The following is a 16,936-nucleotide window of genomic DNA, read 5'->3' on the forward strand; positions in this document are numbered from 1 at the left end:
AAAAAAACCCACTAAATTCAAAATTTAAACAAAGTATTTATGTTTGTACTTACAAAACGTACTTACAATTCAGGAAACTATCGAGGTTAATAATTTTTACTTTCTATAATTCCAATGGACAGGGAAAATACTTTCATAAATTATTGTCACCTCCTGTAACGTTAAGATCGATTGTCGAACCCATTTTATCTAACTAAAAAAAACCATATGTATCACAGGACTGTACAGGGGTTAGTGTCTCTGCTTGTAAATCAATCTCGTAGAACTTTGTCAATAATTGAATGCTCTTTTACCTGTGGTTTTTCGTTCCTAAACTTCTGTAGTAAAAATTGAATTTATGTTAAAAAAAATTTTGCCTCCTTAACTCTATTATTTTTTACAGTAAATTTCAGCAATAATTTTCCCCTACACTTATAATTTTAATCATTTCAGAGAGTTTATAAATATGCATAACGCCTATACACCCAGAAAAAAAGTATGGCCATAACTACGAGAATATGATTAAATTTATCGTGTTCCTGGCTTCATGGGAACACTGAAAGACTCGGTGATTTCTTCCAAAGAGCTTTGACAATGATTTTTGTAAAATGAACATTAAAATATGGTTCTCTAGTATGCCATAAAATGTGATAATCTTTAATTTTAATTACCGTATATATATTTTTATTAACAGAAATTCTAATTATTTATGAAAAAAAAAACCCAGAGCTATCATTACCATGCAGTACGGTAATCTTACCAGAATTGTTCTCTAAGTGTATGCTCGCAAATATTAATATTAAATATTTTACATTTTTAGATGCCAAATCACCTATGCAAAATTAAAAACTAAATAAGTTAGCCAAATGGAGGGTACTTTCATTTCACAAAATTCCCATTTTCTAACACAATTCTCATTAAGATGTTAAAAAAAAAGCAGAAAAGTTCACTTTTGCAACTCACATCAAAAATAAAGCTATTAAAAATACATTAGCTCTTTTGAAAGAATAAAAAAAAGTAAACAGCTCCAGTTAAGTTAGTTTAAACTTTATCCAAACAACTTCAACGAAGCAAAATATTTACAAAACTCATTTTTAGAAATTTTCTCCACGAAGATTAAGAATTAAAAGCTGAGTACGAAAATGTATATCAGCATAACATTATTTCCCGTGACTTCGTTTTTTCAAAGTTTCTTCCAAGGCCTTTAGAATTTTTCGAAGCCTAAATCCGAATTTATAGTAAGGAGCTAGAGTTTCGAAAATCAGGGGAAAGAAATTTAAGGAGCATTAAGAGCGATATAATATTTAGCTCTCCTACGGTATATTTCGAAATTTAGTAGGATGGTACTTTTTCAGCTTTAAAATGTATTTGATTAAAGTCTTGGGGGATGAATTTTACTTTTTTTTCTTTGTTCTCCGTGGTTTGATCCTGTTGCAGAATTTAATGACACGGAAACACTAAAAGACTCATTCTTTGCAGTTAGTGAGGCGAATCTCTATACGATGGTGGATTTCGAAGATCAGAAATAGCCAGGCGTATAAAAAAGCCAATTTAAGCAATGGCTGGGATATACATTTCCAATGCACTCGATTTCCTCGTTATACACAATATATATCACTATGGAAGAAAGTAAATGTGTCATATTTCGTGGAATTTTATTCTACAGCAAATGCATATTTATGTCACGAATTTAATGAATTTCAGGATCTATTTTATTAAATAAGAATTAGAGTTAGGTAATTAGTGAGGCGAGTCTCTTTACGATTGTGGATTTGGAAGATGAGAAATAGCCAGGCGTAAAAAACGTCACTTTAAGCAATTTCTACGATACACATTTCCAATGCTCTCAATTTCCTTGTTACTCACAATATATATCACTATGGAAGAAAGTAAATGTGTCATATTTCGAGGAATTTTATTCTACAGATAGTACATATTTATGTCATGACTTTAATGAATTTCAGGATTTATTTTATTAAATAAGAATTAGAGCTAGGTAATTAGTGAGGCGAGTCTCTATACGATTGTGGATTTAGAAGATGAGAAATATCTAGGTGTAAAAAATGTCAGTTTAAGTAATTTCTACGATACACATTTACAATGCTCTCTATTTCTTCGCTATAGACAATATATATCACGATGGAAGAAAATTAATGCTTCATATTTTGTGGAGTTTTATTCTACAGCAAATTTCATATTTATGTAACGAATTTAATGAATTTCAGGATCTATTTTATTAAATAAGAATTAGAGTTAGGAAATTAGTGAGGCGAGTCTCTATACGATTGTGGATTTGGAGGATCAGAAATAGGCAGGCATAAAAAAGCCAATTTAAGCAATGGCTGGAAAATACATTTCCAATGCTCTCAATTTCCTTTGTTACTCACAATATATATTACGATGGAAGAAAATAAATGTGTCATGTTTTGTGGAATTTTATTCTGCAGCAAATGCATATTTATGTAACGAATTTAATGAATTTCAGTATCTATTTTATTAAATAAAAATTAGAGTTAGATAATTAGTGAAGGATTTAGAATTGTGGATTTAGAAGATCAGAAATAGCCAGGTGTAAAAAACGTCAGCTTAAGCAATTGCTGCTATACACATTTCCGACGCACTCTATTATGTAATTATACACAGTATATATTACGATGGAAAAAAAATAAATGCATCGTATTTAGTAGAGTATAATTCTATTACAAGTGCATTCTTTTGTTACGATTTTAATTTTGCCAAATTCATGTAGTTTTGACCATACTTTTTTTATAAGTACATTTTTGACTATTATGAAATACATCATAGTCTGTTCATTTGTGTTTACGCTATATTTTTCACTTTTTACAAAGGAACTATTAGTTATGGCAATATATTTTTACGCAGATGGAAATTAAAATGAAAAAAAAAAACTCTAAAGTATTTGTGACGCATTTTAAATTATCTACTCTCAAAATTATAACGGAGCATAGTTTTTCTCCTCCGTATTTACACTTCTTCAAAATATAATAATAAAGCTGTTCTTTACATTTTAGATGGACAAATTCTAGAAAACAAATCCTCATATTTCTCCTTATAAAGTTACCCATAGTAAGATATGAATTTTAGAAAATGTTTTGAACTCACACAAAGTAAAAGTTTTCCTTTGTTTAAAAAAAATAGATGATTCAGAAGAAAAAAAACGAGTTTATTTTCTTCCCAAAGCAGGATTTTCTTGCATACGACATTGCTTATTCTCTAACTGTATTTCTTGTATTCTGAAGGAAAAGAAGTACCTAGCTAGTTTCATGAAAATGGAATGGTAAGGTTATTTAAGTTCATGTTATTTATTTGAATTTTTCTCAATGCCATTTGGCAACATCATTATTTAAAAAATACTTAAAATACATTTCCTTCCCTTTTTCTTTAGTTCGAGAAAAAAATGAAAGTTTAGTCTATTGTTCTGTCTTGTTAAATCTACGATTGATGCTTGAACTTTATTATTACAAAAAGCTCTATCAAATTCTATCATACGTTTTGTTATGATGAAAATTTTGCTTCGCTTGTATGTACTTTTCATAGTTTATAGACGAAGTTCTTAGGAACAGCGTACGTAGTAGGTTAAAAAATACAAAAGAAATTCAACTATTTCAAAATTTATTATGTAAGCTAGCATTACGCGAAAGTTTAGATAAATGTTTCCCTGCAATGTGCTATAAAAAAGAACTCAAAATTTCTGTAAGCTAATATGTTCGTAATGAAATACACATTTTTTGATTTTGGAGTAATAAGAAATATACTTTTTAGATAATCTAGTATTTAGTTTACAAGATTTTGTTCCACAGTATCTATAAAAGTAATTTAAACATCTTTGTGAGTAAAAAAACGCTTATAGACTGTAATAAAAGACTATGAAAAAAGTAATATTAATCTAAAAAGAACATAACAATTGTAAATTCGCTTTCTTAATTTTTGACGTACAGCACTTTGAACTCAGACAAAAATTTATTTGTCTGCTAATTGAAAACATAATGAAGCAGCAATGTGATTGTTTTCAAAACGATGACAATAAGGAGAGATAAACATTAATATTCGGGACAATTTTCTCCTTGATTGTTTCATTAAAACTATCCCAAAACCTTCGAAACTTCAACTAACTTCTCAAAAAAGTATATTTCAAAAATTTTGAAAAAATAAAAACACTTTGATGTCAAAACATTTTAGCATTATACTTTAATAACTACTACTTAAAATTGTTTCTGTTAATATTGAATGTTGCAAAATAAATGCCGCAATCACAATAAGTACTATTTAATTACTAATTTTTGTTCAGCACATTTTGAATAATTAAAACTTATAACGCAAAGCAAATTTGAAAAAAAAAATACAAAATCTAAACATATGTAATATTTAAAGCCAAAAGTTTTCTTTCAACTCTATTGATTAAAAACAAATTAGAAATAAAAGATTCAGATTTAAATATGTAAAAAGACGCTTCAATATTAATGTAATTTTAATTCATTAATCATTGATAATAGTTAGAAGAAATAAATAGTCTTTTAGCTTATGATGAATTATTTTAAATTTTTATTGAAAAGGAAACTATAGTATATATATAGTATAGTAGTATAAGAATATTTTTCGTAAAACATGAATCAAAAAATAAATAAATTTTTTTTTCTTCTAACTTTTGATGGATTTCCAAACTTTTATCAAAAAAGGACCATAGACATTAATAGGTTAAAAAGTTTGATATTTTATTTGCATTTTTCTTTTCTTATGTTTTCACTATAATTGAATGAAAACGAACTAAATCCACGAATATGTTTTTGCTTAACTAAGCATTCTGGTTTATAACAAAAAGCCAAAGCCATTATACAGCTTTTAATCAGATTTACTTCTACGTCTAACATCACATTTTAATACTTTTTTCTTCCTTAAACATTACTGCTCTGATTAGATAAAGATCGAACATATTCTCCAGTGAATTCAAGAAGATTTTAAAACATTTTATGATTTTAGGTAAATAATCCTTTAATGGAAACAGTGATGCCAGGAAAAATATGAGTAAAATACATTCTATTTGAACATTAGCTCTAAAAACCACATGCTGCTGTAATAGCCAATAACAGCTTTAAAACATATTTCGAGCTACTTATCCTTTTCTGTAAAACATTTAAATAATGTGGTTGCAAGTACTTTTGAAACGATAAAACCTGTAAAATGTAATAACGTTGCTACAAATTTTCTTCTAATAGCGCGAGGGATTGGAGCGAATAAAGAATACAATGAAATACTTAGCTTCGGTTAGTGTCTGAAGAAAAACGAAAAAAAAGAGAGCAATTTTTATAAACGATTCCGAATATAAAACCATTGTTTTCAACCCCGTTCCCAAGAAATAGCGAGATTTGCATTTTATTATAGGGTTAAGGTATTTAATATTGGGAGGCCTTTTGTTTGCTACTATGCTTACGTATTTCGCATCACTTTTTGTTCGGTTTGCAATGGAGCAGTATTAAGACCCGGATGTTTCAAGGAAAGTGCGATTTTCATCATTTTGGAGCTATTCATTTTTATGACGTCAACATGATGAATTTGCATATAATTGTCTTTCCAATACCTTATAATGTGTTTTTAATTTTCGTTGTATTTCTCTCGGTTTTACCACCAGAGGGCGCATGAAAACTTTGTTCCAATTGCTGTATTCTTAATGGAAGCAGTTTTTCCCCTGAGTTTAAGTTAATTGAAAAGTATTTTTATTTATTTATTTGCTTTGATTCAAAATAATGCTTAACTCTCGAATTATTTCATCAAACAGTAATGTTTTTTAAATGTAAAGAGTTTTGAAATAAGTATAATTATACAAATGCATATCATTTTTAAAAATTATTTCTAACTTAATATATTTTATTTTTCTGAATGTTTGTACTTAATGAGAATTTTGTTTATTTTATTAAATATTGAGTTGTCTTTAAAAATTTATGCGGGTATGAAATTTTATGCATTCTTAAAGTTGCCAATATTATGAAATAATATAGGTAACTGTATTGGTAATAAAACTGATGTTAAATCTGTTTAGCATTTTGAAATAAAAAGCAATTTAAAAGTATAAATACATATTTACAATTTCAGAAAATAGTAGAAGGTTATTTGAGTTAAGAATTAACGCAACAATATTTTTTTTTAAAAAAATATATATAGTACACAATTTGTGAATTTTATAAAATATTGATTATACATAGAATATTTTTAATAAATATTATAAGTTAATTATTAATGAATTAATACGAAATCATAGTTCTTATTATTGTCAAGATTTTTAGTATAATAACGTATTTCGTGCAATAAGTTTTTTATTACTATCGAAATTTATTAACTATTAGTTGTTTAAATTTGTGAAACATATTGTACGAGAAAAAGAAACTTTCTATTGCTTAAATTATTTTCTCAATTTACTGAAGCTAGAAACCATCACTTTCTGTAACTTTATCAATTATAACCATTTTTCAAATATTTTTATGTGCCGCCTTATGTTTTATTCCATGTTTTTTTTCTTACAACAAGAAAAATTTCAATACAGGCAGTAAAAGTATAAAGTATAAAATTTTTAAAAATAAATATAATAAAATCGTACCTTTTACTTTATCTATCACCATATAGTTTCCTCACATAATTTGTCCAATATATTAAAATGTGTAGCAATCCAATTGAAGTAAATCCTAAAGGACAAAATAAAACGATATTAATATTTTACACAAATATTTAATATAAATGTCTTTCAGAAATATTTCAAATAAAATTTGAATGTTATAAAAAATAAATGCTGGTTTTGAAAGTAACACATTTTAAAATAAAACTTTTCCTTTTAAAGGAATAAAAATTAAATATAGAATTTTTTTAATGATAAATAATAAAATATATCTGGGTATTAAAATAAAATCACCCCTGTAAGAGAATGCCCATAAGATGACGTGGTCATTATTGTTAAAATGTGGTAGAGTTTTTATTGAGTAGAACTTACACTGTTATGAAAGGGCAATAATTTTAGAGATAGATAAAAAAAAACATGTTAAAATGTAAATGCAACACGTAGATTGATACATATTAATTGATTATTAAATATTTTTTTTATAATAATATCATATTAATTAAATCATAGATAAATACTAATACACATCAAAAAGATTAATAAACACATAAATTTATAGCAGTGAGAACGTAAAGAAAAATGTGACTACGTGCAATTCAAAAATATTTAATTTACATCAACACTAAAAATTGTGTCAACCAAGCACCAAATTGTTTTACAGTGAACCAGAAAAATGCTGTAAGTAAATCATGTTTTGGAAAATCATATTTTGTTTTGGTAAGTATTTTTGAAAGTATTTTATAAAGTATTTTTGTTTTGGATATAAAATCCAACTAAGAACTAATAAAGCCGTACTAATTCATAATTTTGAGTTGCTATACACTTTAAAAATATTACACACAAAAATGTGCCAATTGAACAGAAGGTTTACAGTTAGTCAACAAATATCGCCAACTATTAAATCACAATTTGATAACACAGCAAAATGACTACGGAACACCAATTAAAAGCTGTAAAATAGTAAATAAAAAAATCAGTCGCAAATTCGCCGAAATAGATTGATTTAATATGAGACGATATTTCTAGCAATTTAGCGTTAAATAAGGTAAGAACTGTAATAAATAAATACGAACTTTAATTTTAAAAACTGGAATTTTTAGTAAGCCGTAACCATATGAACGAAAAAATCACCGAATGAATAGTTTACATTCTGTGTATTTTAGTTTTATTGACTGGAATTATGGTTTTTTACTTGAAATTTCATTACTGTACGTTACAGTAATTTTAGCAGAATATTTTTAATCACGTACTTTCAACTTTCCGTGTTGATCCTTAGTTTTGCGCTTATGATCATCTAACTGAGGAAATGGTAAGAATTACTATTATTCGTCATTTTTAATACTTAGAACTGTCCTTATAAAAATAAAACCAGCAGAATGCAGAAAATCAATATTTTTCATTTTCAAAATAAACTATTTGACACAATTTTATTTATCAAAGTAAGAACTTGTTAAGTACACTTTTGTACCTATACTGTACCTGGCCAAATCATTAGACGCACTATAAGATTCTATGTAAAATCTTAATTACCAGGTGATACTATACATTTTTATCGTTTTTTCGCGACCGAAACCGGTTTGCACTTGCTTACGTTCGTGTATAAATTGGCTAAATTCAACCATATATGATATAAATTCTACGATTGGATAAATTAGACGATATATTTTATAACTATAGAATATTTGTTACATCAAGTATTATATTAGTAGATTATAATAGTTAGACCAAATTATTAGACGCACTGTAGTGTTTTAATAATTACATGTTTTGCTAGAGTTTATATGCAATTCTTTTATATTTACATACATGTAATGGATTTTTATTCAGGAGATTTCTTATATACTTCATATTTGTATTTTTACTTCATTTCATATTTTGTATTTTTAACGTATTGGATTATAATGTAAACCAATTGATACACGAACGTAAACAAGTGCAAACCGGTTTCATCCGCGTAAAAACAATACATCTGTATAGTATTAACTGATAATTAAGATTTTACATAGAACCTTATTGTGCGTCGAATAATTTGGCCAGGCACTTTATTTTTAAACTGAGAAATCCTAATGGAACTAGGTAGTTTCTTAGAAACACCAAAGGAGTCTGACAAATTTATTACCAAGGAAGCTTCTAATGGCTATTTAATTGCTAAGCACATCAACTTCAAAGCAAATAAAAAAATAACTTTCACATCTATCGAAAACAAATCTGATAAGTCCATACTTTCTCTGCAGAATAAAAACACACATAGAAATCTGAGATATATAACAGAAATACATAGCAAGAAAAGTATGATGCCTTTACCGAAATCGGAAATTCCAATACTTGATATCTTCTCCGGCTAAAGCATAGGAACGGATTTCGTTTTTTTTTTATTCATTCATTTCTTATTTTTTTTATTTTTGAGGTCGCAGTGACCCTCGAACCTAACTGAAAAGGTGAAAAAAAGTTTCGAAAAGGCCAGGAGCTTCTTGTAGTCAAGGGAACTTGACCAGATGGTTTCGAAAAAAGGAGATCAAAGTTATTGACTAAAGGGAATTTTTTCACCGTTCCTCTTATTTTGTCCTCGCCATTTTTATATTCCTGCGTAGCTCCTGGGCGTTGAGGTTTATGCAGGCAGGAATTATTCTCTGGAAGTTCTTCTTTCTCTCTTATACGAACTTTTTCCGGTATTGGTAAATTGTTGTTGGGGAAGTATGTCTTACTAAATGTTTTGTTTCGAGCATGTGTATATTATCAACATACTTATTTTCATAAAAATATCCAAACTTTTTGATTTTATGATATTAGACTTTAATTTAATTAAAGCCCTCTTTTTTAAATTTTTTAAAAGAATTGTTCGTTGGATTAATTAAGTACAATTCAGTATTTATTATTTTTCTAATTCTTAATTAATATAAAGGAACTTCTGACGTTATCGAATTTATTTGAATCATTACTAACAAAATTTCGTAATATAGAACTCCATTAGATCAAGTCTTCACTCTCAGAAATAAAACGCTTACTTTTTTACGATTCGGCAAGGATTGAGCTGTATTTCGATAATTTTGAAAATCATTTCGTCACGAAAGCATGTGATTTGTAAAAAGAAAAGCAAAATTACAAAAATGTGACGAGAACGTTTCCTCAACTTGCAATCTCATCACCATGAGGGTACATGTTAACTAGAATGACGAAACTAAAACAAAGACTAGACGGTCGAAAAATTGACGCAATGTATATTTTTCTTCTGACGAAATTCGTTTCGTCGCGGAAGTGACGAGGGTTACTTCGTCACTTTGACGAAATGTTTGCGTGAAGCATGTACTAGGAAATAGTTTCGTCAAAAACGAGGAAAGTTTCATAAAATTTGATCATCCATTTTTACAATTGTTTTAGTGAGTAAAATTAGGTAAATTTTTCTTAAAAGAATTGTGATAAAGAATTATGAATTATGAAAGACCATCCTGTAATTCCAATTATATTTAATTATAATAGGATATTTATAATTGAAATTATTAAATAACTCACGTAACACTAGAAAGACTAAAAAATTTTGTTTACCTAGAAAGTTTGAAACGGGCAGTCTCGTTCTGTTTGGGTGTAGACCAATTAGACAGTCGATATCTTAAAGTATAACCATAATTGATTTAATAAGAAATATTTTGGAAACATGACCATTAAATTCTATGGTAGTACTTTAATCAATTTGATTAAGGAAAATATTTGATTTGAAGGAACACTGGCTTTTCAATTATACTTATACACCAGTTTCTTAGATAATTGAATTTCCTTTTCTTTATAAGTTATAATTAAAATATGGAGTAAAGCTATTATTTTCTAAATGAAACTGGAATAATTTATATCCAAACTTACTTGGGGTTATGGGGTACCTACTAAAATACCATAGGGGTCACTTTGGCCAGTCCAGTCATACTAAGTAATGAGGTACTTATGTATATATGTTCCTATAAGACTAACACCGGAATAATTAAATAGGCACTTAAATCATATCAAATTAGGGAAAGTCAGTAATACTCAATACTTTCAGAAAGTTATTTTGTGAATTACAGAGTAATGAAAAAACGAAAGGGGCGAAATTGGCCCCAGCTGTTTTTCTAATGTTAAGTACACAAACGCCAATTTTTTTAGAATTTTCCTGTTCTTTGCAAAGAAATTGCAATTAGTAATGAAGTTCATATTTTAAATTAATAATTATAGTTAAGGGATTTACAAAGTTATAATTCAACAGCTTATATTGCACAAAAACTGACATGTATCGTAAAAAAGTAACAGTTAGTTTCTCTTTGAACTATATTCTGAAAAACTCATCAGAAATGTTCCTTTTGAAAATGACTTTTTAAGCGATTACAGGGTAGAAATGTGAAAGAAGTGCATTTACTACGATTTAATTTTTTTACGTGTCTTAATATTAAAAGTCGTGCACTAACTAGCGGAAAAATATTATATCATGATACGGTTATTTTTTAGAGTTATTCCTAGCTTTCTAACTAGCCCTAGTGAATAAATAATTAAATTAGCACTAATGAATAAATATTATATAGAGTTATAGATATTCTTAAGATTCATTTTTAACTTTTCAACTGGCACTAGTGAATAAATAATCTATTAAATAGTGGTACAGTTATTTTTTAAGAGTTGTTTCCAGCTTTTTAGTTAGCACTAGTTAATTAATGTTATGTAGTGGTACAGTTATTCTTTAGAGTTGTTTCCAGCCTTTTAAGTAGCAAAAGTTTTTACATAGCAAACGTTCTGAATTGATCTCAATGATATAAATTGCAAAATAAAAACGAGCTCAATGATATAAATAAATTGTAACATTTAAATAAATATCCTGCGTCTAGTATCAGACTCAGAAATTTCTACATTTTTTTAACCATTCTTTTAATTAAACTCGTGTTAGACGTTTGAAGTGTTCTAATTAAAAACGTATTAAGATTCATAAAAAACAGAAACTACTCAAATGGGGCTTAAAATTTAAACTTTTAGTGAAAAAATATTCTTCGTTGTTAAAGGCGAGGAAGTCAAATAAATTACAATCAGTTTTAATCGCCACTAGATCAAAGGTTAAAGAAAGGCATACTTTACGAACATTCAGAATTTCCCAAAAGAACTTACAAAACGTATATGCGTAAATAAACATTGGAGCAGTTACAAGACGAAAAAAAAAACAAATAAATAAATAAAAAAAACACTATCGAGGAAAGAAAAACATTACAGATAACGTAAATTTAAAAAAAATTTAATTGATGAATTTAAGGAAATAGTTGTTTATTAGTTGTTTTTTAGTGTTTTCCTGCCATTAAGTATTTTGCTGTACTAATTTTAACTAATTTGTCGTTTGAAAAGTTTTTAATACTAAATAGCGGACAGATGTTTTGACTTTTTTCTGAAGTTCTTCTGCATTTTGTCATTGTCTTAAGGGAGAAAAGTTAATAAACAAAATAATTCTACAAAATAATAAGCTTTTATGATAATTAAACAATGAACATAAAAATTCAGATGAAGGTATTTTTCTGAAATTTTATTTTTATCAGTTATTAATAACTTAAATAAAAACTTCTAGCGAAACAATACATTTTCTAATTCAAAAACTTGGTCAGTAATGAGTTATTCAGCAATTAGTAACTATAAATAATATATTTTTAAGTAACCCACTGTAATTATTAGATATCTGTGGTAGCGCAAAAAAGTATTTTGAATAACTTCTTATCCAATCTCGTGATTTTCCCCTATTTGCCATTTATTGATTGGATTTTCATCAAATTCTTTTTATATTTTCAATTGATCTGGATTAGAATTTGAAATTAACTAACGTTTTATTTTTCGAACATATTTTATGACGTCTTTTTGAAAGAATTTAATAAAGTCTTATTTAAACATTCCCAACTTTATAAAGAGATAATTTTTGAAATTCATACTATTTGGAAATTCTGCGCTAAAATATTTAAATTAAATTGTTACTGAAAATAATATATTTCAATGAGTTTTAATTTAAAAATTACTTCTTTTACAAACGTAAAACAAATATACGAAGTTGTTTATGTTCTTTTAATGTATCTGAAGATTTAAAAATAGTAAAATAATTTGAGACTCAAAATATATTTAATTGAATATTTTCCACAGATTAACAGAAAAAAAGTTGTTTATTATTAATTTAAAAAATACAGCTTAATAATATTAAATTGATATTTCAAAGGCATACTTAATTTATTTATCTTATTCAAAATTAAAATAAATCTAGAATATTTCATTAATTATTATGCTAAACACATAAGGAAAGTATGAACTCAATTTATAAAACAGGCTGAATAAATAAACTAGAACTTCTATGTAATTTAATAAGTTAGAAAGCAGCACATATTAAATTATTTCTTTATGAATTTAATTTATAATATATCTAAAGAGATTTATTTTATTTAAATAAAATAATGAATTGGTAAAAGTCTCTTAAAATTCAAGATTTGTGCAATTAACTAATTTGAGTTTCAGAATTCAGTTGTAAAAATATATTGAAAAAAAATCATTTTAAGCATTAATACATGNTATATATATATATATATTACGATTTATCGTTTATCATTTCCCCGTCTCTTGATTTTTTAAGTGAAATAAAATAGTATCTATGAAGTGCATCATCATAGGTTGTTTTTTAGAGTGAATAAATTAGTACCTTGCCTTTGAATTTGTATCAAATAAAATAGTATCTAAGACGGGCATCATAATAGGTTGTTTTCTTGTGTGAATATATTAGTATCTTGCCTTTGAATCTGTATCAAATAAAATAGTATTTAAAAATGTATCATTATAAGTTCTTATTTTGTATAGATAAATTAACATAACTAAATTTAACTAGTATTTTTATATATTTCCTTAATAATACACTAAATGAGGGAATGATGCTAAAGTTAAGCGTAAGAGATTATTCTAGATCCAGAGCATCAACTAATCAAAATATCCCTAAAGTCTCAAAATAATGTCCTTGTAACTTAATTTTTTCTCGTCCCTATGTATTAAAAATTACAATTCCTCATAATTATTTAGATTTTAAGAATCAAACTTGAAATATTTTGTTTTATAACCACGTGATCGGAAAATTTACTATTTTGATATACTAATTTGATTTTTTGTAATTTTTTTATTGCAAAGAAAGCAATTTTTAGGCGTTAATTTATTAATAATTTACAAATAGGTAAGTAAAATTTAGATTGCTTATAACGAGGATAAGAGTCAAATAAAAAAGTATTTCTTTTAATAAAAAATGGTACTATTTAATTACTTTTGAAATAATAAAAGTAAATAATAATAATTACAAATAAAATTGTTCGAAACTTTGTTAATTTGTTATGCCATTATTCTTCAGAAAAAAGTAATAATATTTATAAAAAGTATGATAATTTTTCTGTATATTTTATTTAAAGTTGCAGACTAATTCTTAAGCTGATATTTACAGATTATTGTCAAATGACTTTACTGATCCTGAACTGGAAATAAAAGTAGAAGAAATCGTCTTATAATCTGTAAATTAAAGTAGAACGAAATCGTTTCACAATCTGGAAATAAAAGTAGAACAAAATTATCTCACACTCTGGAAATTGAAGTAGAACAAAATCAGCAATAACGCTTAAGTGCAAGATTTTGCGTTGACAAACAGAAACTTCAATATTTATTTTTCTAAAGACTGAAACAATATTTTTAATTTTGAAAGTGCTTTTAAATAGAATGATAAAAAGCAATATAATCACATAAGACTAAGTTAGTCAAAGAAAACAAAATCCGATTTCTATCAAAACAGAATATGATTTGCGTTAGTTTTATTTTAATGTTGTAATATTGATTGACGTAAGCTTAGAAAACTGTGCAATATTTAACTTTATTAAAACTTGCTTTTGAATTCTAAATGGATTTTTGCTACGGCCAAATATTTTTTCAAAGCTTAAAGTTTTTAAATAAATTAAATTATTAAAAGTGCCTTTTTCTTCGATATTTATGGATAATTGTATGAGCATAAGATACATAAAAAAAGTTGTTCATTTTGGATAAAGTAACACACTGTAAAAAATTCACTTTGGTTGTATCATCTGTAAAATCCATTTTACCATAAAATTTGCTTTAAACATAAAATTAGTTTTCTCCTTAAAATAATATACCGAAATTTTTAGAGTATTATTTATTTAGTTTAAGGTAATTATCACAATAGAAATTACGGCATAATATATTTTTTACGTAACGTGTTCTGGTAAAAATTGGTTTTACGTAAATGTCCCGGCATCCTGAGTTTTGTTGTTTAAAAGGATAAAATTAATAATTAATGTTAAAATGTGAGTTTGAAGCATAATAAAACAAAGATTAGTATACGGTATTGTAATGAATGAAAAAAAAAACTAGCATTTTTAAACAACTTTATAAGTTCAATAAAACAAAGAACATATTAAAGGATGCAAAAAGAACTCTCTTCTTGTGAAAGAAAACAAAATTCAATCTAAAATAAAACAAACAAAAAAAGGTTTACGTTTGTTTTGCTGTTTTAATGTTGCAGTATTGTTTGACATAATAAGTTTTGAAGATTGTGTAATACTTTGTTTTATTGTAACTTGTTTTTGGAATCCTAAACAGCTTTCTGCTAGAGCAAAATATTTTTCTGAAGCTTAAAATATTCGAATAATTTTTGCTCCGGGATAAATTCATTTCGTTCGACAATTTTCTTTTGTTTCATTATTCAACGACTAAAAGCGTTAACTTAATCCTCATGTTTCTCTGATTTAAATGCCTCTTGCACGATATAAATCATTTTTATTGGATTCTGTGAAGAAAAATAAGAAAAATAAAGCTTTCCTGTGATTCTAGATGTTTCCAAGTGAACTCGCTCCCCGTTATGCTAGAAGCTTAAAAACCAATTACCAATTTAAGATTTAGTGCAATTCGAATGACGTGATTTTGTTGCTTATTGAATAAAGACATAATTTTATGGAAAATTCAGATTTTGTTTTGCAAGAAAATCAGTTTTTCTTTCTTTTTAGAGTTATAAATTTCACGTTTGTGATTTAATAAAATGGTTTTGTTTTGTTTTCCTGGTTTATGGGGGATTTGTAAAATATGTTTTATGGATATTTTTCTTGTTCAATGGGAAAAATTTGTTTTAGACAGTATTTGCTTTTAATTATATAATTTAACCAAAATTAATTAAGTTTGGTAAAAATATAGATTGTTTTGCTAGTACCAAATAATTGGTACCAAAAGGTCACTAAAATATGTATTTATTTTAATGCAGACTGATAAATTACCAATGTGAGTTCTAATTTACAATGCAAGCATCTAGACTGTAAAAAAATCATCAAAATGTACGGTAAAAAATACCATAACTCTTGGTGGCAGTACTTCTTAAGATTAATACCCTTTTTACCGAAAAAATTTACAGAATGAAAATAAAATCTGGTGTACCGTAATTTTTGCAGTAATATTTACTGAATCACTGTAATTCAGTAAATAGCACGTTAAAGATTACGTATAAAATTTAACCGTACTTTCTCAGAAAATGTCACCAATGTGAAATGTAATTAAAACAGTGATGATAAACAAAAAGAATAAATGATTATCTTAGTAGTTATTGGAGAAATAGAGAATAAATAATTCAGATAAATATTTCAGAATTTACAATGAATAAAATAAAGCAAATAACTTTCAAATTTATTGTTTAAAATAGCAACTCGAACTAGAATTTATTTTAGTAAAATATATAATAATACTTAAGATAAACTTCGAGACAAATTCTTCTTTAAGCTCTTTAAAAAGTTCCTTTTTAAATATTCTTCAAAAACAAAAATTGTTTAGTTCAAAATAAAAACTGTAGAAAATTATGAATGAAGCAAAAATACAAAATTTAGATGCTTATGAAATAAAGAATTTAAAATTACGAGAACAGGAAGAACTTAAAAAAAAGAGTTTAAGATTCGAAGTGTATTTTTGAAACTTTCATTTAAATTTTTTGTGACTAGAGCAATATTGCAAACCAATAAATGAAACTATTACGCTTTAAGAATGAATTTAAGTATTTTTTTTCCTTTTTCTTATTCTTAAAATCTCAATTTTTGATTATTTAATAAATGCATTCCAACTTTTATGGATATTTTATTTTATAAGATTTTTTTTATGGTTTAAGGATTCAAATATCAATCTTGATTCCATTAAGAATCGTATATCCTATTGAAATCAAAAATGGAATAAAAAATAAATATTCTATTTTATGCTTAAATCGCATTTTTTCCATCAAGATATCCGCCATGTTACTATATTTTGGTGACTTTTAAATAATTAGATACCTTAATTAAATTT

The 16,936-nt window shown here is 26.3% G+C and overlaps 1 protein-coding gene across 2 annotated transcripts in view; it reads right to left on the reverse strand.

Annotated features, from left to right (window-relative positions):
- LOC107447687 (teneurin-m) overlaps positions 1–16,936 on the reverse strand; it is a 391,268-nt gene that overhangs the window by 320,328 nt on the left and 54,004 nt on the right. For both annotated transcript variants that reach the window (XM_071178689.1, XM_043040120.2), the window contains exon 2: positions 6,590–6,674. The gene's annotated coding sequence lies outside the window, so the exon portion shown is untranslated. The remainder of the gene's footprint in view (positions 1–6,589; positions 6,675–16,936) is intronic.

The sequence above is a fragment of the Parasteatoda tepidariorum genome, chromosome 3 (genome assembly GCF_043381705.1).
Source record: "Parasteatoda tepidariorum isolate YZ-2023 chromosome 3, CAS_Ptep_4.0, whole genome shotgun sequence".
Classification (NCBI taxonomy): Eukaryota; Metazoa; Arthropoda; class Arachnida; order Araneae; family Theridiidae; genus Parasteatoda; species Parasteatoda tepidariorum.